Source organism: Sorex araneus, chromosome X (assembly GCF_027595985.1).
Source record: "Sorex araneus isolate mSorAra2 chromosome X, mSorAra2.pri, whole genome shotgun sequence".
Classification (NCBI taxonomy): Eukaryota; Metazoa; Chordata; class Mammalia; order Eulipotyphla; family Soricidae; genus Sorex; species Sorex araneus.
The window spans coordinates 298,165,017-298,188,649 of record NC_073313.1 but is presented as its reverse complement, the minus strand read 5'-3'; the positions used below and the strand labels follow the sequence as shown (position 1 = coordinate 298,188,649).

General features: G+C 39.1%; 2 pseudogenes; both read right to left on the bottom strand.

Moving 5' to 3' along the window:
- Nucleotides 1–594: 594 nt before the first annotated feature.
- On the bottom strand, nucleotides 595–12,443 carry LOC105943133 (transcription initiation factor TFIID subunit 10-like; annotated as a pseudogene).
- A 4,711-nt stretch (nucleotides 12,444–17,154) lies between these two features.
- LOC101543836 (regenerating islet-derived protein 3-gamma-like) lies at nucleotides 17,155–19,093 on the bottom strand (annotated as a pseudogene).
- Nucleotides 19,094–23,633: the final 4,540 nt, after the last annotated feature.

The following is a 23,633-nucleotide window of genomic DNA, read 5'->3' as shown; positions in this document are numbered from 1 at the left end:
CTGATGCTGTTCCTACCACACTGCCATTAGAAGCACTACTTTCTGAGGACCAGGGAGATGGTACAGGGGTGGAGGTGGGTATCTTGTATGCAGCCTACGCTAGTTCAATCCCTGCTACCACATGGTTCCTGGCACCTAGAGTACAGTCCTGGAAATTCCCAAGCATTGTCAGTTGTGCCCCTCACAGTACTCATTGTGCCCCTGAGTACTGCCAGGAGATTTGACAATGTGGGCCCTGTATCTAAGCCTCGGTCTTCACATTAATTTCCACTGGTTGGGTGAGTCTCTGAAATCTGGATTTCCTGAGCAGCACTTGGGGGTTCCCCCCGCAAATCAAACAAACAAATAAATACAAGCCAACTAAAATAGTATTATTTTAGAAAGTGGGGGAATGTTTGTAGCATGATTTTTAAAAAGAGGAAGCAAGCTATAGCTATATTTATAAATACATCTCTATGCAATTACAAATATTTAAATGCAAATTTAGATTTTTATACTATACACATTGCAAAGAAAAAAATTGACTACAGTGTTATCAGTGGTTAACTATTGGTGAAATTATTTATTTTTCAAAATTTTTTTTTTGCCTGTCACAATAAAGTTTATTATGAAAACAGGCTTGTGTGGGGACAAGGGGACAAACAAGTACATTTAGGAGGCTAAACTTGGGTGGCTCAGGTGAAGTAGTGCGGCTTCTTCACATTGATGCCATACTCGCTGAGGGCAGGGGTCAAGTCCTCCACGGTTAGAGTGTACTTGCGGTCCTTGCTCTTGCTTCGGGAGCTGCCAGAGGCCGTGCCCTTCGTTTTACAGTGCTGTAGGGCATCGTTGGCAATATCTGAGATGAATTTCTGGGCAGCGCGGGAGATGAGCCGAATTATGCGCGGGTCAGAGGCCTCGAAGCCGGCGCGGTTCAGGTATTAACCGGTCACAGCGTCGGGGATCGTTGGTGTGTAATCCTCTAGCTGCATCAGGAAGTCCACCAGAGGAGTGCTGGGGACCACCGGCTTCACGTCTCCGTTGGCCGCGCTCGGCAGGACGTAGACCCCGTTAGACGTGACCCCCTCCGGGGGCGCCGCGCCGCCCGCCGACACACCGGAGCCGCCCCGCGCCGCTGGGCCGGCTCTCCGGCCCGCGCCGCCACGGCTCCCGTGCCCACTGCCGCGGCTGCGGCCCCAGGGCCCCCCGCAGTCCCCGCGGGGCTGGCCTAGGAAAAACCCATAATAATCAATAAAAGAAGAACCATCTCCCGTCAAATGATGTAGAACTTTCTGAATTTCAGCAAAAACTAAAGTGAATGTTGGAAAATTCTAGCAATTGACTTAAAAAAAAAAATATATATATATATATATATATATATATATATTTATTTATTTATTTATGTGGGTACTACCTCCAAAGTTGCTCAAGGAGGCGCTGCCAAATCAATTCCAGCAACGCTGGATCCAGACAAAAAGGTTTTATGCTTGGAGGTCACCAGGGCGAATAAATAAGATAGCAATCCTCATAGAGACAGATCTTACAAATTTGTTGAAGCATTATTAACTGCATTTGGATTAGATGAAGTAAATACACTGAAATCTACTGACCTTATGCATTTGACTCAAAAACTCACATAATTATTTAAAGTAAGCCACTTGCCACTATTTTTTTTTAATGTGGAAGAGGGTGTTAAACTATTCTTGTTCAGATTTTTTCCTCAACTGTTGGATTTTACTCGGCAATTGGTAACCTTCAAGATTAAACATGAGGTGTTTAGTAATGATAATTCTGTAAAATTAATGCATGTTTGGAAAATGAATGACCACAGAAACAAAGAAATTCTTAAAACTTTACAAGCATACTGCCATACTAGAATAAAACCAAATTGCAACTGTGTGTTCCAAACCATTCACACATGTACAGTGGAGGTATGGAGAGATTATGACAACTAAGTCCATCTTGAACCAGCTTCCTTCTGAAAAATGGTTGATAGATTCTTATTATACAAAAGTGAAGAATGAGATTACTTTTGTCTTTTTTGTGCTAAAGCACCTACAGCCAAGCGTATTATTTTATTATTTTAAAAATTTTGTTTTGTTCCAATGTCTCTACCAAGCAATATTTGTTTATTGTATTTGAACAGTTTTACAACTGGTTTTAAATTGTTTTTCATGTGAAATTGGTTAGGCTAACTGTCTTGCCAAGTAGAGTTTATGTGAACTTACTATTCATTGCGGAAGGGTTCTATGCCTCGGTTTGTAATTAAAATTCTTACAATGTGTGCTTTCTATGTTCCCTTCAGAACCAGTTCCTGATATTATACAAATGAACTAAAATATTGAAAATTTATTCATATACATTTATGAGATTTCATATTTATATTTAACAATGCCATAGACTCAACTCAAGGCCCAACACCTGGAAGGCACGTGCTTCTCACTGAGCCATACCCCACAAATTCATCATATTTGATGAGAGTTTTGCCTTTCCATTTCCCCCCAAATTAACATATCACATTACATTGAACCAAGGCCTGATCTACAATAGTCATTAGAGAAAAAATTAAACACTTTTCAATTGCAAATGAACATGATCTAAGAGATTTGGGGACTGGAAACTTTAGAAAATAGTTAAGGAATTAGAGGTTGTAAATTGTAAATTGAAACTTTATCTAGTACAGAGTATTCGAACTTTGAGCCATATATCTTAAAAGTAAAGATAATGGTAACCTCAATTCCTCTAATTATGGAATTAAAGCACTTAACTGTGGGCATGTGCTGGATGGAGAGGGCAGAGCCCTAGTATCACAGTGGTAACAGAAGGAGGCAAACAGAAAGAGCAAGTGGAAGTTGGGAAAGTGGTGAAGGAGAAAAATACGTGGGAATTCTCTGAGCAAGAGAGGAATAAAGATGTTTCAGGAAGCTGCTCTTCTGCCAACCATGTTCATCTGTGTTTGCCTTGCTTCAGTGGAACCTTTTCCATTGCATCGATGACTTGGCAATGAATGATGGCACCCTTTGCCTCCATGTGGTCTTCACATGGTGTGAAAACAACTTCTAGACTATGTGACAGATTGGATACAAGTTGTAACAAAAAAAAATTCAGAAAACCAGAAGTTCCCTAACTCCATAACTTACAGACACATTGAGAGGCGGGAACTTTATGTAGCACAGAGTGTATGAACTTTGAGCCATATTATCTTAAAAGTAAAGATAATGGTGACCTCAAATGTATAGATGGTGCATTGATATCACGTAGCTGAAATTTAAGTTATAGATTAAGGGCAAAAAAAAAATCTTTATGTTTCAATCTTATACTTTGGACAGTTTCCTCTAGAATAATTTCAAAGTGCAAACACTTCAGGGCATTGAACAGAAAGAATTGTGGAGAATAACTGAATACAGAAAAATCTCAGGAAAAAAAAAAAGAAAGACCTGGGGAGAACATAGGACTCCGGTTGTAGGAAACTGGGTAATGCTAGAAAAAATGAGAAAGGCACATATTACAGCATACTAAGTGTAGGGTGTCAAAAAATGGAGTGATTTTGTGACGGGAGTGCAAGTACAAAGGTTAAGTGTGCATCTTGCCAACCCCATTTAGATCCCTGGTACCACACAGTAGGCCTAGTATAGCTAGGTGTATACCTAGTATACCTAGTATAGCTAGGTGTAGCTCCCAGACCTATGCATCAGGGTCATCCTAGTGACTCTAGTAGCCCCGAGGCACTGCTGGCATGGTGGGGAGGGCCTGAACAGCACCATGTTTTCAGACCTTGCCAAGTGGAGAACAGCCAGAATGGGCTACTGAGGGCTGCTTGGGTGAGAGAAAACATTGGAGAAGTTCTTGCTCCAGCTAAGACCAGAAGAAGTTGTGCCTTAGCTGGGACTTAGCCTAAATGGAAGGTTAACTGTTGAGCTGCAACAGTTTAGACTTACTTTTGAACTGTTTGTAATATCTTACCAGTTTTATCACTATTGAATGAACCACTGGAACCTTTTCATATATGTATCATTGACTATTTTAATCTTTTTTCTTGAAAATTATATTTAGAAAGGCACAAAAACCAATCTTTTGAATGACATACCTTGTTATTTAAATTTTAGGTTTTAAGATTGCACCTAAAACACTAGTGGATGAACTAATATTTGGGAAATGGATGGACAACAAAATGAATAAGTGAATTGATAAATAGTAACAATGAACTAAAATAACAGAGTATAACTATAGAATAGCTATTAAACTACTATACTTGGTGAATATATCTTGTAAGAACACTCAGATTCCTTGATTCTTTTTATTTATTTATTTATTCTTTTTTGGGTCACACCTGGCTCATGCACTCAGGAATTACTCCTGGTGGTGCTCGGGGGACCGTATGTGATGCTGGGAATTGAACCCAGGTCAGCTGCGTGCAAAACAAACACCCTACCCACTGTGCTATCACTCTAGCCTGATTCTTTTTATTATATGCAAATAACATCCTATTGTATAAATTTCCTCAGGGACAAATAAAACAATCTTCAAATAACTAACATAGGGTCATTATCTGAGATAATTTTTTATATGTATGTGACTTGAGTTCATTAAGTAGCATATGAATTTGATCTTCAGAGACAAGTTAATATGGTGTGTAATTAAAATAGTTTCTTTTTTGGTTGCAGTTATAGTTTACTTACATAAATTAGTTTTTATTATAAAAGAAATTCATGTTTATATTAAACAAGCGTTCAAAACTGTCTAAAGAAAGATTTAATAACTTTTCTCAATTCCCTCTGCTTGCAAATTTTAAAGGATTAATGTAAATCCTTCTATGCATTTTTAAAGATGATGATCTAGGATTTGGGTTGCAATTTTAAATTTATTTATTATTATATTATAACCGTGATTTACCAAGTTGTGCATAATACAGTTGTTTCAGGCCTTAACTGATCCAACACCAAATTTTCTGCTATGGGTGATCCAAAGTTAGTAGAAAAGTAGGTGGCTGATTAAAGATATCTAAAAAACAGAGCAAGACACCCCAAGACCAGAGTGCCCTGGGAATAACCTTCATAGATATAATACATTGCTCTCTCCAGCTGCCAGAAAGAAGAAAACTTATACCCCAAACAGTGGATCAAAGCTAACCACATAACATCTGTCTTCTGTACAGAAATTGTTGTACAGAACAAACTTGCTATAGCTAATGAGAAAGTTTGAAGTAGCCATGCAGAATTGTGTTAAGGAGTGTTTATGAACTTTGCCATGACTCGGATTTGGGGCATTCAGTACAATGAGACCATTGCTCTCAGGCTGGGCACCTCCTGAAGGTTAATAAAGGCGCTTCAATTCAGCAGCCAAGATTATACGAGATTTCTTGGGACTTCTTGGAAAATTTTTGTTCTGCAACACCACCACCAGTGTACCCAGTTTCCTACCTACCACCCCAGCCTTGCAGGCACAAACAGATTTACTTCAGACTGCTTGTTACAACACAAAGACAATGGGATTATTGAACCTTAGATGATAGTAGTCAATTTGTGATCATTGTTCTCTCTCACTACGATGCCACTAAAGTCAGTGTTTGAGGACCTACTGTGCTGGTTGGTGCTAGCTGAGCCTTCTGTGTTGTTGTTTAGGCCCACTGAATTTGGTCTTTTTCTATGCAGCTTTTCATTTAGATTTGCTCTGATCCTACTGGACTGACAATGAAATTACCTTGAAATTTTGAGGTTTGAATATACAAGATTCTGAGAAGGCCTCAGAGCTTTCAGCCCAGACCAGTCTACCTGGAAGGTTTGACAGTATTATATATATATTTTTTTCTTTTTCTTTTTGGGTCATACCCGGCAATGCACAGGGCTTACTCCTGGCTCTGCACTCAGGAATCACTCCTGGCAGTGCTCAGGGGACCACATGGGAATCGAACCCGGGTTGGCCACGTGCAAGGCAAAAGCCCTACCTGCTGTGCTATTGCTCCGGCCCAGTATCACATTCTTTTGAAAATGTGGTAGGGGGCCATTTCTCTGCTGGCAAGATGGCTGGGTTACAATTTTTGTACATTCATTTTTAGATGTGCATTGTTCATCGATTTTTAAAGGTTATTTACATTACTGTCATTTTCACTTCTTTGTGGTAAAGCAGCTAGGAATCTATCAGTCTAAGTTGTTAGACTTTCCTACAAGGTCAACATAAGCAGATATATTCTTGCAGATATACAGATAAACATGAAAGGATCTTATCAACTGACTGTGAAGCAAGACTGGTGCCAGTTGATTGCTGAAACCTATCTATCGAGAGCTTTGCTCAGTATCTATATTGCAAACCATTGTATGATAACATTGGTTTGTCCTTTCTCCCTTGCTGCAGGGAGCTTGGTTTATTGGGTTGCACCCATCACAGTGATCTCCAGGCACTCCCATTCCTCTGGGTTGATCTTTAACTCTCCTTTGTGCTCTGCTTCCCCTATCTGTTAGTCCCAAATCAGACCCTATGACTTGTAAGTTCAGATCCTTCTAGGAACTCTAGATTTTGTATTTGTAAGTGAAGTACTTTTTTTTTTCTCTTTCCCTTAGTTTACTTTAGAGCAATGTCCTTTTTGTATAGATACAGGAAGAGAGTTCATACTAAGCTTTTGTAACTTGGGAGTTACTTGACTCCAAATAATATTTACTCCTGGGCATTAGTCATATGTACTCAACTTAAGCCTCAGTTGTGCTTAGTTTCTAGCACCCCTAAAGCAGCTTCCCAACGAAGAGACTTGGACGGACCCAGGGCAAGCTGTGAGCTACTCTGGCATTGAAAAGGGACAGGCCTAGTGCCATAAAACTTATAAGTGAAGAGCACGGTCATGGACAAATTCTGTCATGATCCAAAGAGAAGTAACTGGACAAGAACCCTGTAGGGATTAAGAAGGACTAAACTAGCCTGAGGACTGTAGTCTGCGATTGATAGAGAGATGTCCCCAGGAGAGTCACCCTTTAAACATAATATATCTCTTATTGTGTCTATACAAAATGACTAGAAAGACTGTTAAGAAGCAAATTTAAGATGACTGTTTAAATGGATATGAACAAAGGAAATGAGAAATACACACTTAGATGAAATTCCGCCTTTTAGCAGATCTAGCAAGATGAGATCTTTGTCTTAGAAGAGCTTCCCCAGAAGGAAAGGCTTTACATATGTTGATTGTGCTGTCTGACCTGGATGTGGTTGCTACCCTTAACATTTGGGGTTGAGCTCTTGACTAAAGCAGGGAAATTGGGCTGTTGAGACTAGCAATGGGGAAAGTAGGAGACAGAAATGATGGGCAGTAAGAGACTGGAATGGGGAGCTCAGTGATATTGGATTAGTTGGGCTGGGAGAATGGCAGGATGGAGATTGGAATAATTGGCGACTTATTACCAACCAGCTGGGAGGCCCTCTTTCCTCCCTCATGTGTTTGCTGGTGGCAGTGGCAGTCCAGGTGGGGAAATAGCTCATGGCCACTGAATGCACATGGTGAGAGAGTCTAAACTTTTTAACTGAATCACTGTGAGATAGACCTTTACAAAGTTGTTCATGATTGGATTTGAATCCATACAATATTCCCACACCCATCCCTCCACAAGTATACATTTCCCAGTACCAAACAGTGTTCGTAGGTTCCCTCCCATCACCCCCACCCCATACCCATGCCTGCCTCTATGGCAAAAGGCACTTCTCACTTCTCTTTGTCTCTGTCTCTGTCTCTCTCTGTACATTGTGGTTTGCAATATTGATACGGAAATGTTATTAAGAATATCCCTTTACTTACTTTGAACCTTCAGATCTTGCCAGCGTCATCATCTCAGCTATTATTGCTTTTCATCACTAATCATCATGAAGATGCAAATCAAAACAGCAAGGAGATATCACCTCACATCACAGAGACTGGCACACATCCAAAAGAACAAAAGCAACCAGTGTTGGTGTGGATGTGGGGAGAAAGGGACTCTCCTTCATTGTTGGTGGGAATGCTGACTGGCCCAGCCTTTTTGGAAACCAATATGGACATTTCTCAAAAAGCTAGAAATTGAGCTCCCATTTGATCATTTGATCCAGCAATACCACTTCTGGGGATATACCCTGGGGGCCCAAAAACATACAGTGTACATCTGCACTCCTGTGTTCATTGCAGCACTATTCACCATAGCCAGAATCTGGAAACCACCTGAGTGCCCAAGAAGAGATAAATGGATAGATAGCCCACACTATTATTGAACACACAAACCATAATGCCCAAAAAGACAGAGAGAGAGAGAGAGAGAGAGAGAGAGAGAGAGAGAGAAAGACAGAGACAGAGACAGACAGAGAGAGAGACAGAAAGACAAGGAGAGGAGAGAGAGGGAGGGAGAGAGAAAGACAGAGAGAAGAAGAAAAGTTCCTGTCATAGAGACATACTGGCAGGGGGGCTGGGTGGCAGGAGTGATACAGAGGATATTGGTGTACACTGGTGGAAGGCTTGATGTTGGAATAATGTATGACTGAAACTAGATCATGAAAGCTTTGTAACTGTATCTCATGGTGATTAAAAACAAAAAATTAGAGCTTTGCATTGTGATGTAAAGACATAATCACAATGTTAAATTCCCCAGGAATTTAACTTGAAGTGCTTTCTCCAAATTTTACAGGTAGAACATTAATTCATGGTCAAAGGGAAATTATAAATTCTCCTGAAACTTCCTCTATTTTTATGTAAAATTTAATTGTACTAACAATAGAAAGGGCAAGGTAAGGAACGAAAATATAACTCTGACCCTAACAAAGACTAAAATCTGTAAATAAAATGTCTGAATGTCCTCTGCCACCAACACATCCTAACCAAACATGGAAATCATGTACAGTATAACATGCATGTCTGAATTCTTTGGTGAACTACTATGCATGCTTAGTCACTCTTCTCCTGAAACTTTGTACCGATGTATAACATCTGTATGAAAACAAAAGTCTGTTATAAGTTGGGGAGCTGAGTATTTTTGGTCATTGGCCCTCACTTCTGACTCACACAAGCTGAAAACTTATTACTAGTAGCTCAAACTAACATAATTGTCTTTTCATTGGAGAGCATAAAATAAAACCAACAAAGATCACCTCCAGGTATTGGACCTAATCAAATATCCTAGCTGAATAGTCTTCGTTAGGTTTGTTAAAATATCTGTAGCTTAGTTTCCTTGTCTATTATGAGAGGACAAACCTCCTTGATAAAGTTTATGAAAGAGATGAGATTTGCATATATGTGTATATGGATAGATACACACTATACAATAGATCATTTAGTTTAAACTACAGATAAAAATCTTTAGCACCAAAATTAAAAAATGAGAACCAAACTTTTGTTGACAACTATACTTTTTGGGAGATTAAGTAATTTTATTTTTTTACAGGGACTAAACCCATCAGTGCTGGGGTTATTGGAGCCAGTCCCTGTGCTGTTTGGGCTGTGGTTCTGGGCATCAATGGTCACATGCAGAGGTACTCAGGGAGTCCTGAGTTACTGGGCATCAAACAAAACTTCAACACTAACTGTATGCTGGTTACATACTCATTACTTGCACTTTCTCCTTCACTCTGATGAGAAATCCCTTTTGATTAACAAAGACTTCACACTATTAGAGAAAGGCAGTGGGAGATTGAATATTCAAATGAATAATGACCAGATTGTATATTACAGTAGAACTTTGACTCACAGCTCTTATAGCAGCCAGAGTGAGAAACCAAACTACAGTCACTTCAGGAATTAATCTGGAATAATTATGACTAGATCAATGTCCACAACCTTTAAATTTTTGTTCTGGTTCTCAATGGATGCCTAACCATATTAAGTCAAATATGCTCTAGAGACCAATCAGCACATTTTGTGAGTTCACTGCCTGTTTCCCCATGTAATCTGGACGTACCCTATTTTTCACTATTTTCTTTTATTAAGCTATATCTTGCATTTAAATATTGGGTAAATGCGAGTCTTTTGGTAAGTGGGTGACTCTTAAATAACCTATGATTGTTCAAATTTGGTAGTCTGTTTATTTCCAAGCAGTGCATATACCTGTGTAAAGTACAGAAAAGTGGGATGATGTGATTTCCAGAACTTACTATATTTCAAATTATGAAGATTACAAAAGTTTTTCCTGAGGCCACATATTGGCAAGTGCATGAGGAAATCGATCCAGAGAAAAGAAGCAAGTATTGCAGTGATGGAAAAGAATCTGAAGACGAATGCTGATAGCCAAAGTAAATTGGTCCATTTATTCTCTTGTTTTAAAACTACAAATGACAACATAAGAGGTGTAGAGCTGTGTATCAAGAGAAATTCAGAGGCATGCATCTCCAAATAAGAATTCTGCAACAGCAATAACAAAAATAGCTGATCACATAGCCCTTGACCCCAACTCAACTCCACTGTAAATTACGCCACCTTTGCTGAAATAGCAGAATTTTCACTTCCCTCCAGTGAAATGAATTTGCTTTGCAAAGAAATAAAATAAGTGGTTTCATAAAACAGGCACTTTGAAAAGTCTCAAAGATAACTCAAAAAAATCGTAATACTATTCATTTTTTTATTCACGGGCCAAAGCAAAATGTTTAAGTATGAGGTACTCAAAGACAATCTTGTGAGATAAGCACTATTCAGAGATGTTTTTATCTGTAAAATTTAAAAAGTAAAATCAGACTCTCGTACTGATTGAACACATGCTAAAATATTTTATTTTATTCACTGATATAAAGAAAGTAGGCAGGAGTCATAAATGATTTAAAAAAAATCAAAACACTAAAGACTTATTTATAAGCCTGAGTAAAACTAATACTGAGATGACTTGTAAATGAAATAAAATAATAAATAAAATGATTTTCCAAGGCCAAAGGATGTGAGAGAATTATTACAAAACTTTGCAAAATAATTTGAGGAAAATGACAGGTTTATATTCTGTTATTGCATAGTTTTGTATTAAAAGAAAAAACACAAAATGATATATGTATTTTTTATTGGATTACCGTAAGATACAGTTATAGACTTACAAACTTTTATCATGACGTTTCAGTCAGACAATGATTGAACACCCACCCTTCCACCAGTGCCTATTCTCAGCCACCAATGTTCCCAGTATCCCTCCCGCCACTCCCACCCTTTCCCACCCCCTGCCTCTATGGCAGGCACATTCTCTCTTTCTCTCAACTTTTGGGTGTACCTGTCTGCAATACAGTTATGAAGAGACCATCATGTTTGGTCCATAATCTACTTTCAACATGCATCTCCTGAGCCACCCCTCCAACCATCATTTACTTAGTGGTCCCTTCTCTATCCCAGCTGCCTTTCCTCCCAGCATGTGAGCCCCACTTCCAAGCTGTGGTGTGATCCTCTTGGCCCTTACAAGATAATATTTAGAGAGAGAAATTCACAGGGTTTTTATGGGCAAATATTCAGTTAATTCCTGAAAAGGGTGTGGGATAAAAAATGTTTTTTTTTCTAATTTTTATTTTTTGAATCACAATGAGAACAGTTACAAAGCTTTCCAGTTTGTCTTGGTCATACAATGATCAAACACATATCCCTTCACCAGTGCACATTTTCCATCACCAAGAACCCCAGTATACCCCCTATCCCACCCCTCCCCCTGCCTATGTGGCAGATGACTTCCAATTTACTCTCTCTCTCTCCACTTTGATCACATTCAATATTTTGGCAAAAGACCCACCATTATCATTTAGAATTTTCCCCAATAATTAGACCTGCTGAAAAGGCATCATTAGACAATTTGTTTTCTATTGCTGATTTTGAAGAGCATATGATGTCACGTGGCCATGAAGCAGCTGCATGATTTTGGATTTATGATATTTTAGTAATAAGTCTGGAGGGATTTCTTTCAAAAGCCTCCAGGTTCCGAGTTTGTTTTGTGTGCCTCTAGGATCATGGTGATTCAGGAGCCAGGAGCAGTTCGTGGGCAGCAACTCAGGTTCTCATAGGGGTTGAGAGGGGCTGGTTCCACCCCCCATCCCGTGAGGCCCCGAGTGTCACGTCACTGCAGTCTCATACCTAGCTGTCCAATAGGCTTTGAAAAGGTGGCAGCCATCGAGCCACCGAGGAGAAAGGGCAGAAGGGATAAACACCTTTCCCCACCCGAGGTGGCATGGAGTCGTAGACTAAAGCTCAGTCCAGATGCGTTTCTGTCAAAAGCTGCTGGGTTCTGAGATTGGTCTGAGTGCCTCTGAGATCATGGCCATTCAGGAGCAAGGAGCTGTTTGTGAGGGGCACTTGGGGCCTCTTCTGGGCAGGGAGAGGGGTTGGTTCTACCCCCCATCCCGTGAGGCCCTGTGTGTCACTGCTTTCTCTTTAGTTTTTGGGCAGGGGCAGATGTTAAATCATTTATTTTCCATTGTTCACTTTGCATATCAGGAAAGGTCGCGCAGCTGTGTAAGCGGCTGCACAATTTGGAGGAATAGTCCTGATAGCCACATACCGGACCCATGCTTGTAGAAGTTCATGGTCGCCGGGATTCCGTCTAGAGAAGGCGGGGAGACTGCACCTGCTCCTTCTGGGGTGATCCGGAGATATCTGCTCGTTATGCGGCCCAGAGGATTCTCCGGTGTTTTGGTGCCCGCCGGCTTTCTTCACTGCTGAGTGCAGCAAGATGGCCATTTTTTTTTCCCCAATCCAGTTCAGAGCTGTTTAATTTTAAGTGGCTATGACAATAATTGGTAATACCTAAGAACTTTACATTCTAACCTGTCACTTAAAAAAAACCTTCAGGGAAATGTCTATTCACCTTTCCTCCCATTTTGCACTCATAGTCATTGTAGTTTTATTTATGGGAACCATTCCTAGACACATGTGTTAAAAACAATTCATGATCCCAATAATAGTTGAGTGGATACAGAAAGTTGGATATATCCACAATGGCATACTATTCAGTCATAAGAAAAGACAAAACGATGTCATTCACTGCTACATGGATGGAACTAGAGAACATTATACCGAGTGAAGTTAGTCAGAGAGAGAAGGATAAATGCAGAGTAATCTCACATATGGAACAGAAAGACATAGCAAGGAAATAAAAAAGCCTATGATAACAGACCTGAGAGTTGACCTACAAAACTGAATTTTCCAATGGAGTGGGTTATGGTGAAGGTGAATATGATCATGAGTCATTGGTGGAGGAATGATGATATATTGGTGGTGAATGTAATGTTAAACACTGACTGACTGTATGCCTAAAACTTTACTATTAATATTATGGTGCTTAAGTAAAAATTAAAGCAGAAAAGAAAGAAAAGAAATAGTAAAATACCACTTTAAAAACAAATAAAAAAAAACACCCTTGATTTATTGAGCGCCTAGCTAGTAGACAATGTTTTACTTACATCATTACTTCATTACTTTCTCTAGTTTGACTACTTTTTGGTCTGATATAGCATGGAATTCCCTGCTTTTTTATTGTGCTGTTAGCCTATATTATTGATTCTATGCTTTCAGTGAAAGTGTTCGATCATCATGCGAACTCAGGTGAGTTTCCTATAAGCTGATGAAGGTTGATCTTATTTCCTTATTCATCTAGTCCTTACTCATTTGATAAAAAAAAGTTCATTCATGTTTATGAATATAATTACAATGAGGCAATTTGTTGTTCTTTTTATATGAGCACATAGGTTGTTTTTGTATTTTGAAATTTGTTTGTTGTAGGAGGACAACAAACAAATTTAGTATTTATTTTTTGCCAAGCAATTTTGAATGCAACAAATACCCTCAGTTTATTTTATGTCTGAAATGTTTTTTGTCTTTCCCTCAAATCTGAGTGATATATTTGTAGGTAGGGGATTCTTGGATTAAGTTAGTTTTTATATTTTGCATATATCATTGCATTCTTTTCTTCCTTATAGAGTTTCATGTGTGAAATCTAACGTGACTTTTATGCTACTTCCCTTATATTTTCGGTGTTCCTTCTCTCTTGCTGCTTTTTTTTTTTCTTTTTTTGCTTTTCGGATCACACCCGGCGATGCACAGGGGATACTCCTGGCTCTGCACTCAGGAATTACCCCTGGTGGTGCTCAGGGGACCATATGGGATGCTGGGAATCGAACCCGGGTCGGCCATGTGCAAGGCAAACGCCATACCCGCTGTGCTATTGTTCCAGCCCCTCTCTTGCTGCTGTAAGTAGTTTATTTTCAGTTGCCATTTTAGTTTTCCGTTTTCATTATAGTGTGAATTGGTACTGTCACATGTACTTTGTTTGGTGCACTTTGGGTCTCTTGGATTAGTGCAAAGTCTCTCTTCAGATTGTAGCTTTTTCCTTCTATTTCTTTTTGACCAGGTATTCTTTCCCTTTCTTTCTTCTGAAATTTCTAAAAATAGTATTTCTATAATTCAGAGTTTCTGGGATTCTATAAATTGAAGATCCTGGTTGAATTTTTTGAGTTTTGTGTGTTATACTACAGGAGATTCAGCAGTTATAAGGTATCTAATTATTAAAAGGTATATTTCTATGAAAAAATAATATAATAATAAAGACTTCTGAAGATATTTTAGTATCAATGCAGTTACAAATCTGTGTATAAAGATAAAAATGGATTTCAGATATATGTATGTGAATGGGGTTGAAGGAAAAATTTCCACATGTGGTTCAGCATATATATGTCGGACCAATGTTTATACAGTCACAAAATTCAGCAAATTTCTTTTATCACTATTTATACAGTGCACCTCAGATTCAGATAGCAAAGTGTGTTAGAATATAGTGCAGAGGAAAAGTAGAGATATTTCACTTATACAAACTCATTCAACTTAATAAATAATTTAAAGAATCACAATAAAAATTATCAGATTTAAACACCTCCAAAGAAAATGTAGAAATAGTCAATGAACAAAAAAATATCTATCATGATCACTGATTACAAGAAAAATAGAAGATCATCAAAAGTAAAAATAGAATATCATCAAAATTAACATGTGTATAAGATATGGAGAAGAAGAAATTCTTGTGTACTGTTAGTGGAAAAGTAAAATGAAGCAAACATTTTGGAAAATGCTATGTGACTTGCTAAAGAAGCTAAAAATAGAGTTAGCTGTATGAGCCAGAAATCTCACTTTTGAGAATACAAAATTGGTAAGAAAATTAAGCATATTAAGTATATCCACTTAATGTTTATTGCAGAATTATGGACATAACTAAAATATGAAAGCAACAAAAGTGTCTATGAGCTAATACTTATATAAAAATGTGGTAGATTTTTATGAGTATAAATTTCATGATGAGAGAACTCATGAAATTAACCACTTAGCATACATTGTGTCATTAAAAATATTATCTAAATTTCAGAGTACTCATGGATACTTATCAAGGGTTGTATTTCATGGTCTGTGACAAAGAGATAATTAAATCTATATTTTATTAGAAACAAATGAAAAAGAACCAAAGCTTACACTCTCACTGTTATTTACAATATAAACAGAAATATTTGAGTAAATTTTGTTAATTATGCAATTTTATCATTATTTTGTCTTCTTGGTGCAATAAATATTGGATATGAACTAGCATCTAGAGCACAGGGGACGGGGTGTTAATGCAGGACTTACTTATAGGTACTCATATAGGTACAAATTGATCCCTGATCAAATGGCCTCTTGAGTTCACAGGATGTGGTCCTGGAGGCACTATAAATGCAATAGGGAGTTATTGGTGGTCCCCAACACCACGGTGCTAAAGTATCATCCCAGCATCCTTAAGTCCTAGCATTAAATTACTAGTCCAGTTGACCAAGTATCTAAGTATTGCCAGGATTAGCCACTGGATTAGCAGAACAATACTTCCCTTTCCCACAAATATATACCACCAGTATTTTCTAATGTCAGATGCGATATTTGTAGCCTTCAAGGTTGACAGAGTTAGGAATAAAACTATTTTGATTTAAATAAAAATATCAGTAGCAATTTCTCCCCAAACTGACTGTAGTAGCTTTATCCAGAATAAGAGAACATGACACTGAAGCATTTTATATGAGAGCTACTAGTTTTCATTTCTTTTAGCCACCAATTTGCACATAATTAAGATGTGATAGAGGCCCTGTAGACTATGGGTGTTCACAGGGGAGGAGGTTTTATGTATTCCTGATGAAACAATTGTTTATCATGTTTTCCAGTAATTATCTGCCCAATTCTCCTGGCATCTCTTTTGCCTACTGTCCCTGTAAATAGATACCCTTGTGCTAACCTGTAAAAAGAGCCATTATATTAATTGTTACTCAAAGAACCACTTTGGGAGGAAAGCAAACTTAATCATTTTTCCAGAGTTCAAAATTAGGTTGAGCACAGATTGAGTCTTTTTATTATAATGAAGACCTAGATTTATTGTAACGCTGTAGCACTGTAGCACTGTTGTCTGGTTGTTCATTGATTTGCTCAAGCAGGCACCAATAACGTCGCCATTGTGAGACTAGCTACTGTTTTTGGCAATGGAATATGCCACGGATAACTTGCCAGGCTCTCTGCCGTGAGGGCAGGATACTCTCAGTAACTTGCAGGGCTCTCCAAGAGGGATGGAGAAATCGAGCCCCGGTTGACCACGTGCAAAGCAAATGCCCTACCCGCTGTGCTATCTGTGGTTATTGTCAGAACTGTGGTATAAGAATGGTGCAAAAACAGAATGTGCAGTAATAGTTTATAACATAGTATTTTGCTCATTGGTTTCAGGTCACGCTGCAAAGTAATTACAGGGTAAAGCACAAATGAAGCAGGGAAGGACTATAAGTAAGATAAGGTATGGAGTTTTCTCCTCCAGATGGAGTTACCTCAAGGCTTCGTCAAAACACAGTTTCAAAGTCTCTTTGCACAACATGAATAGGACCAAGAGATGCATCAGAAACATAAAGGTGGGGATTCTCGACCTGAATAATTAAGTAGAAGAAAAAAACTTGATTTATTTTCACACTCTTTTTCCTCAGTCTTCTACTAGGTACAAAAATAAATTAAAACATAAAAAGAAATTGAAAAAATCCCTTTATTTTTATGTCTGAGTAAATAGGCAATAGAACACAAGTCAAAAATAAAGCTAGGAACGGTAAAGAAAAGAATACATTGGTCAGAATTGAAAGTAAGGATGACATGTCTTTCCAGGGGAAATCTTCAGACATAGTTCCTTGTTCATGATGAGAAGTATACAAAACTCAACTGGAGATTGCTTATCTGGCTTAATCCTTGAACTTGCAGACATCAGGAAGCTCCTTTTTGCAGTCATAATCTCTCCATTTTTCATAATCCACAGAGACAGAAGATATAAATAAGTTTGACTGGTAGAACTATGAAAATAAACTAGGGATCAAGATGGATACAAACCTCACCCTCATAGGGGGTGGAGCCATAGCACAGCGGGTAGGGCGTTTGCCTTGCACGCAGCTGACCCAGGTTCGATTCGCAACTTCCCATATGGTCCCCTGAGCACTGCCAGAGGTAATTCCTGAGTGCAGAGCTAGGAGTAACCCCTGTGCATCGCCAGGTGTGACCCAAAAAGCAAAAAAAAAAAGTTGTACACACCTCACCCTCATCTATAGAAGTGTCCTACCCGTAGGAAAAGGAAATCAAGCGAGACCCAAAGAAGAATAGAATGAGCTGCAGAAGAAAATAAACAGAAAATTTTCCCATATCTAGAATCCAATGAATTTTGGATTCAGAAATGAAGGAATGGGGGCCAGAGACATTAACTTGAGCCCTCCTTACTTGAAGTTGCTGAAAGGCTCCCACAGTAGCCTGGGTTGAGATAGTCTGGGGTATTTTTCTCCCAGGCCAGGTAATTCAGCTCATCACTGCTGATCCACTCCCAGCTGTCCCCATTGGGCTGATGGGCCTGTGGCGTAAAGCAGAGAGAGATCAGGAGAGTGATGACTAGCCACTCTACCACTCCTTGAATAAAATATTCACAGAACATTTAACTGTCACACAGGAAGCCTGTAGTGCCAGTGAGGTGAGAGTTTGATAGGGGAAGACTGACATCAGCTAGAGAAGAGGGGGATCTACACAACCCGGATCTTCAGAAGGCCCCAGGACCTCATTTCCCCAAAACAATTTGTAGTTTTATTGATTTGTAGAACTTTTCAGTAATCTCACTTCATGGAGTCCCATCCAGATGTTCTCATTCTTCGTCTCCATGTTCCTGATCCTGGAGGCCATGAAGTAAAGCCTCGGAGGCAGTGAACACAGACACAAGGTGTCCTTGGGGCCTCTTCTGGCATGCCAACTGGGAGAGGAAGGGAGAGATTTGGGAGAAGACTCAGATGACACTGGAGAGTAACCAGAGAGACAGGTGGAAGAGTATCAGTGTACCTATCAGGGAACCCCAGCAGACAGGAAGCCCTAATGCCATAGCCAACAGAAAGTCCCACTAACTCCATTTGCCAAACTCACATCAGCTTCCATCCAGGTTTTGGGTGACAGAAACAAGGCATAGCAGTGGGAGCCATAGGCCATGGAGCCTTTGGGCAACTTATTCTTGGAGACAGCTCTTCCTTCTGCGAGTGTTCCCCTGGAGATTAAGAAAGAAAAAGACTGACGGAGCAAAAAGAACAATGAGATTAGAGGCTGGGGGTAGACATGTACAGTACAGATTAGAACAGTGGTACGGAACTGGAACTGAGCCTAAACTAGTAACAATCTCTCAAGGTTTCTGAACAGTCAACATTTTTTCACTATGAACTAGGCCCCTTACATGAGCAACCATGCATGCATTCTTCTGTTTATCCTGCCTTTTAAATGAAAGATCCACATTTCCCTCTGTCTGGCCTAAGAAGTTCTTCAGGACTCCACAAACTTTCTCCGCTGCCATGCTCCTTACTGGCAGTTCCAGTTTTTCTCTTCCATGGATAACGAGTCCTTCAGCCAAAGAGGAAATCATTTCTGTGACGATTGGGGTCCTCAGTGATGTCTCACAGTACTTGTTATAGAAGGCAGGAGACATGGACGAGTTGCATGACATTTGCCACCATGTGTCCTACAGGAGCCTACCTGATCTTCTTGATTTGCATGCTCTTTGGAGACAGTGCTCATTTCGGATCACTCACCTTTCACTTGATATTGGAGCATTAGGCAGGAGAGCAGAATGCAAGCAATCGTGGGACTGGCCATCGTAAGAAGCATCTTGTTTGATTTGAGCAGCTGTCAGGGGCAGGGAGGAAGTCAGGGTGTAGACAAGCAGAGGACCCACTTCTCAACTCCTTCGTTTTCTTTATACCAGGAAATTGTTGGTCTTTACTAACAGTTTTTTAATTGAATCATCGTGAGCTACAGTTAGAAAAATTTCATGTTTGAGTTTCAGTCACAATGCTCAAACACCCATCCTTCCACCAGTGCATATTCCCACACCAATATCCCCGGTATACCCCCCCTTTCCCACCCTCCCCCTGTGTCTATGGCAGACAATATTCCCCATATTCTCTTTCTACATTTGGGCATTATGGTTTGCAATACAGACACTGAGAGGTTATCATGTTTGGTCCATTATCTACTCTCAGCACACATCTCCCATCCCGACTGATTCCTCCAGCAATCATTTTCTTAGTGATCCCTTCTTATTCCAGCTGCTTTATCCCATCTGCTCATGGCTTTTGTTTCTTTTTCTCTTTTGGTTATTTCTTTTGCACTTGCAACTTAATTTTTTAAATACCTGACATTGAAAAATTAATAAAAAAAGTTCAAGTACAATAGCAAATTATCTAGCAGGCACTCATACTTATATTGCTAACTTTCAAAATTATAAAATTATAAGTATTTTATTGGAACAAAATGTGAGTTAATAAAACTAAATTAAACAAAACAATATGTTAAACTCATGAGTCCTGTGATTTGGAAGTTTTGATAAAGTGATTGAAAAGGGAAAAAATGAGAACAGTGTCAATTTTTCAATTTGCTGCTTTAATATTGCAGCAAGATGTGAGGAGAAGCATGCATGTGACCTCTCTCTGCTTTATGCCACAGGGCTGTCAGCCCAATGGAGGCAGCTGGGAGTAGAGCAGCAATGATGTGCTGAATTATTTGGCTTGGGAGAAAAATTCCCCGAGCTCTATTGTGGGAGCCTTTCAGAAAGCTCAAGTAAGGAAGACTCAAGCTAATGTTTCATACCTCTTAATCCCTAATTTCTGAATCTGAAGTTTATGAAATCCTAGACATGAGTGAAATTCAGGTTTATTTTCTTCTGCTTCTCATTCTCTGCTCTTCTTTTGCCCTTGCTTGACTGCCTTCCTTAGAGTAGAAACCTCATACAGAGAAGAGTGAGATTTACACTCATCTTGATACCTCTTAATTGTTCTACCAGTCATACTTACTCATCTCTTCTCTCTGTCCAGATTATGAAAAATGGAGAGATTATGACTGCAGAAAGGCATTGCCCTATGTCTGCAAGTTCAAGGACAAAGCCAGATGGACAATCTCCAGTTGAGTTTTGTATGCTTCTCATCATGAACAAGGAACAATCTCCTGCATATTCCCCTTGGAAAGAAATATTATCTCTTACTTTCAATTTTGATCAACTCATTCTTATCGTGACTACTTCCAGATTTATTTCAATTTTATTATGTGTCCTGCTATCTATTTTCTCACACATAAAAATAGATATTTTGGAGCAGTGAAGAATCCTGTCCTGCGGGCACCACATGCCAGAGAATGCTCCAGACTGTGCAGACCGAGCCGATAAAACTGGGGTGCCCCAGATGGAGAAGTTGCAGTCTCCCCGCCCCCTCCATAATCTCTCCAGATGGAATCCTGGCAACACTGAGCTTCTACTAACATAGCTCCAAAATCTGCAGACCAGGACTTATTTCTCCAAACCAGGTGGCCACGTAAGCTGGGACCTTTCCTGACATACAAAAAAAATGTTCAGGAACGGCTCCTTCGCCCCTGAACGGCCATGATCCCAGAGGCACACAAACCAGTCTTGGAACACAGCGGCTGCTGGCAGGAATGCTCCTGGACTTGAACTAAGCAATGGCCCTGTGCAGCCCTGGAAGGGGAAGGGGTTTTGTCTTCAGCCTTTTCCCCTTTGTGGCAGCATGGCGACTGCCACCTTTCAGAGCCAATTGTACAGAGAAGTAGCAGCTTGCAGTGATGGGGCACGTAGGAAATCTCGTGATGTGGGGCAGGGTGCCAAACCGGTCCTGCTGGCCACCCAAATGGGACCCTGAGCAGCCGCCCACGAACAGCTCCTCTGCTCCTGAATAGTCATGATTCCAGAGGCACACAAACCAATCTTGGAATGCAGCGGCTGCTAGCAGAAATATCTCTGGACTTGATTACTAAAAATACCAGAATTCCCATACTGCGCGCAACTGCAACTGTCTCGGCCATGCGACATCATATGCTCTTCATTATCAGCAATAGAAAACAAATGATCTAATGATGCCTTTTTGGCAGGGCTGATTTTTGTGAAAAATTCCAAATAATAATAGTGGGTTTTCTTTTGAAAATTGGATGCAATCAAAGTAAAGAGAGAGTAAAGTGAAAACCATCTGCCACACAGGCAGGGTGGGAGTTGTGATAGGGGGTATATTGGGGTTCTTGGTGGTGGAACATGTGCACTGGTGAAGGGATGGATGTTTGATTATTGTATGACTGAGACTTAAACCTAAAAACCTTTTAACTGTTCTCATGGTGATTAAAAAAAATAAAGATTTTGAATTTCTCCATATGTTTTCATTTTTTTCTATGCGCATAGGATGACACTACGAAAAAACAGTGTGAAGAGTAATTTTTTCCTTCAGTTTAGTTATGGGACTTGAAAATTCTCACTAATTTTTTGTCATATGACTATGGGTCCTATTCATGCAAATTTTATATTGTGCATGGAAATATTAGTTACAGTTGGCAACTCAGTGTTGACATAGCACCTGGAAAAAAATCTCAACTGTGAAAAGAAAATTTCCCAAACCAAAACCTTAAGTTATTCATCATCATACTGATTCCATTGCTCATTGTGCTTTATTTTGTAATTAATTTGTAATTTGTAATGTGGCATGAATACAAATTTAAAAATACTGTTTTATTCCTTATATTTGTTCATTCTATTTTCACACTTTTCTAGTACCACATTTCTGACAGTAACCACTGGATTATCTTGTGTGTTACAATAAATCTTGGTCAGCATCATAAAGAAGACTAAATCTCTAATCAAACTAAGTTTGAATTTTAGAAAAATGACTGTTTGCCTTCCCAGGCAAAAAATGGTTCTTAGACTAATATTTGATTTAATGGGTCTCTTACAGTTAGCACAATAGGATCTAGTTACAAGGGTCAATAAGAGAAGTAGGTGCAAAGAAAGAAATTTGGGCAGCTAATAATTTGGGAATATGATAAACATATGTTTTGTCAGGAATATTTGCAATCTCCTCCCCAGTGAACACCCATAGTCTGCAGGAGCTACTATCATGTCTTTATTTTGTGCAAATTGATAGTTGAAAGAAATGAAAACTAATAGCTGTCATATAAAATGTTTCAATATTATGTTCTCTTACCCTGAATAAACCTACTACAGGCAGTTTAGGGAGAAATTGCTACCATCATTTTTATTTAAATCAAAGAAATTCTATTCCTAACTCTGTGAACCTTGAATGCTACAAATATCACTTTTGACATTGGAAACACTGGTGCTATGTATTTATGGGGAAGAAAGTAGGGACTCACAAGCATTGTTTAGCAAACCCAAACTGAGGAGTAATTTTGGCAATACTTGAATATTCAGTCAACTGGGCACCATTTAATAAATTAAATGGTAATTTAATGCTATAACTCAAGGATGCTGGGAGGTTTCTTTAGCTCTGTGATGTTGGAGACTAATACTACCACCCTGTTGGTATTCGTGGAACTTCAGGACCACATTCTGTATGCTAATGAGGTCATGTGGTACAAGGGATCAATCCCAAGGACCTATATGGGCACCAATCCATAAAGGGCTAGTATTAACTCTGTAGCCCCTTATATTATATTTTTGAATGCTATTCCAAATCTTTTCTGTATGAAGACAAAATAATGTGGTAAAAACAGTATAAAACTATAATTACTCAGTGATTTCATTTCTCCTCTATAAATAACGATGGGGATAGATGTAAGCTTTGGCATTTTTCTTCCTTTGTTTCTAATAAAATACAGTTTTAATTGTCCCTTTATCACAGGCCATATTTAGTCTTTGAAATCCAAACCCTTGATAAGTATTTTTTCGTTCATGAGTACTCTGAATACTAGATAATGTCTGCAATGCCATTTATGTGACACTTAAGCAGTTAATTACTGCTTCTCCCAACAAGAATTTGAGTCACTGAACAAAGTTGGAGAGTGTTATTCTGAATTTCTTTTCTCCCATGTGTGAATTAGAAATGGAGGGAGTTATTGGTCATGACTTTAGTGAAAGAAAGGGAAGCAACATATTGCTTGTATAAACAAAACAACTACTATCACATAGATATTTTGCACAAGACACAAATAACTTTGTATGATAAAACAGAAAACCTAAAAGTTCTTGGTAGTTATATGGCCACCTTCTGAGCAAAGCTCCTATAACCAAATTTCAGCTAAGATTATCATGGTGTTTTGGCACACTGACAAGACCAACTCACACTACAACTAAGGGCCTGAAATTTGAGTTATGATGGTACAGCTTGTTGTGAAGTTTTACCTAAAACGAATTCTCTAA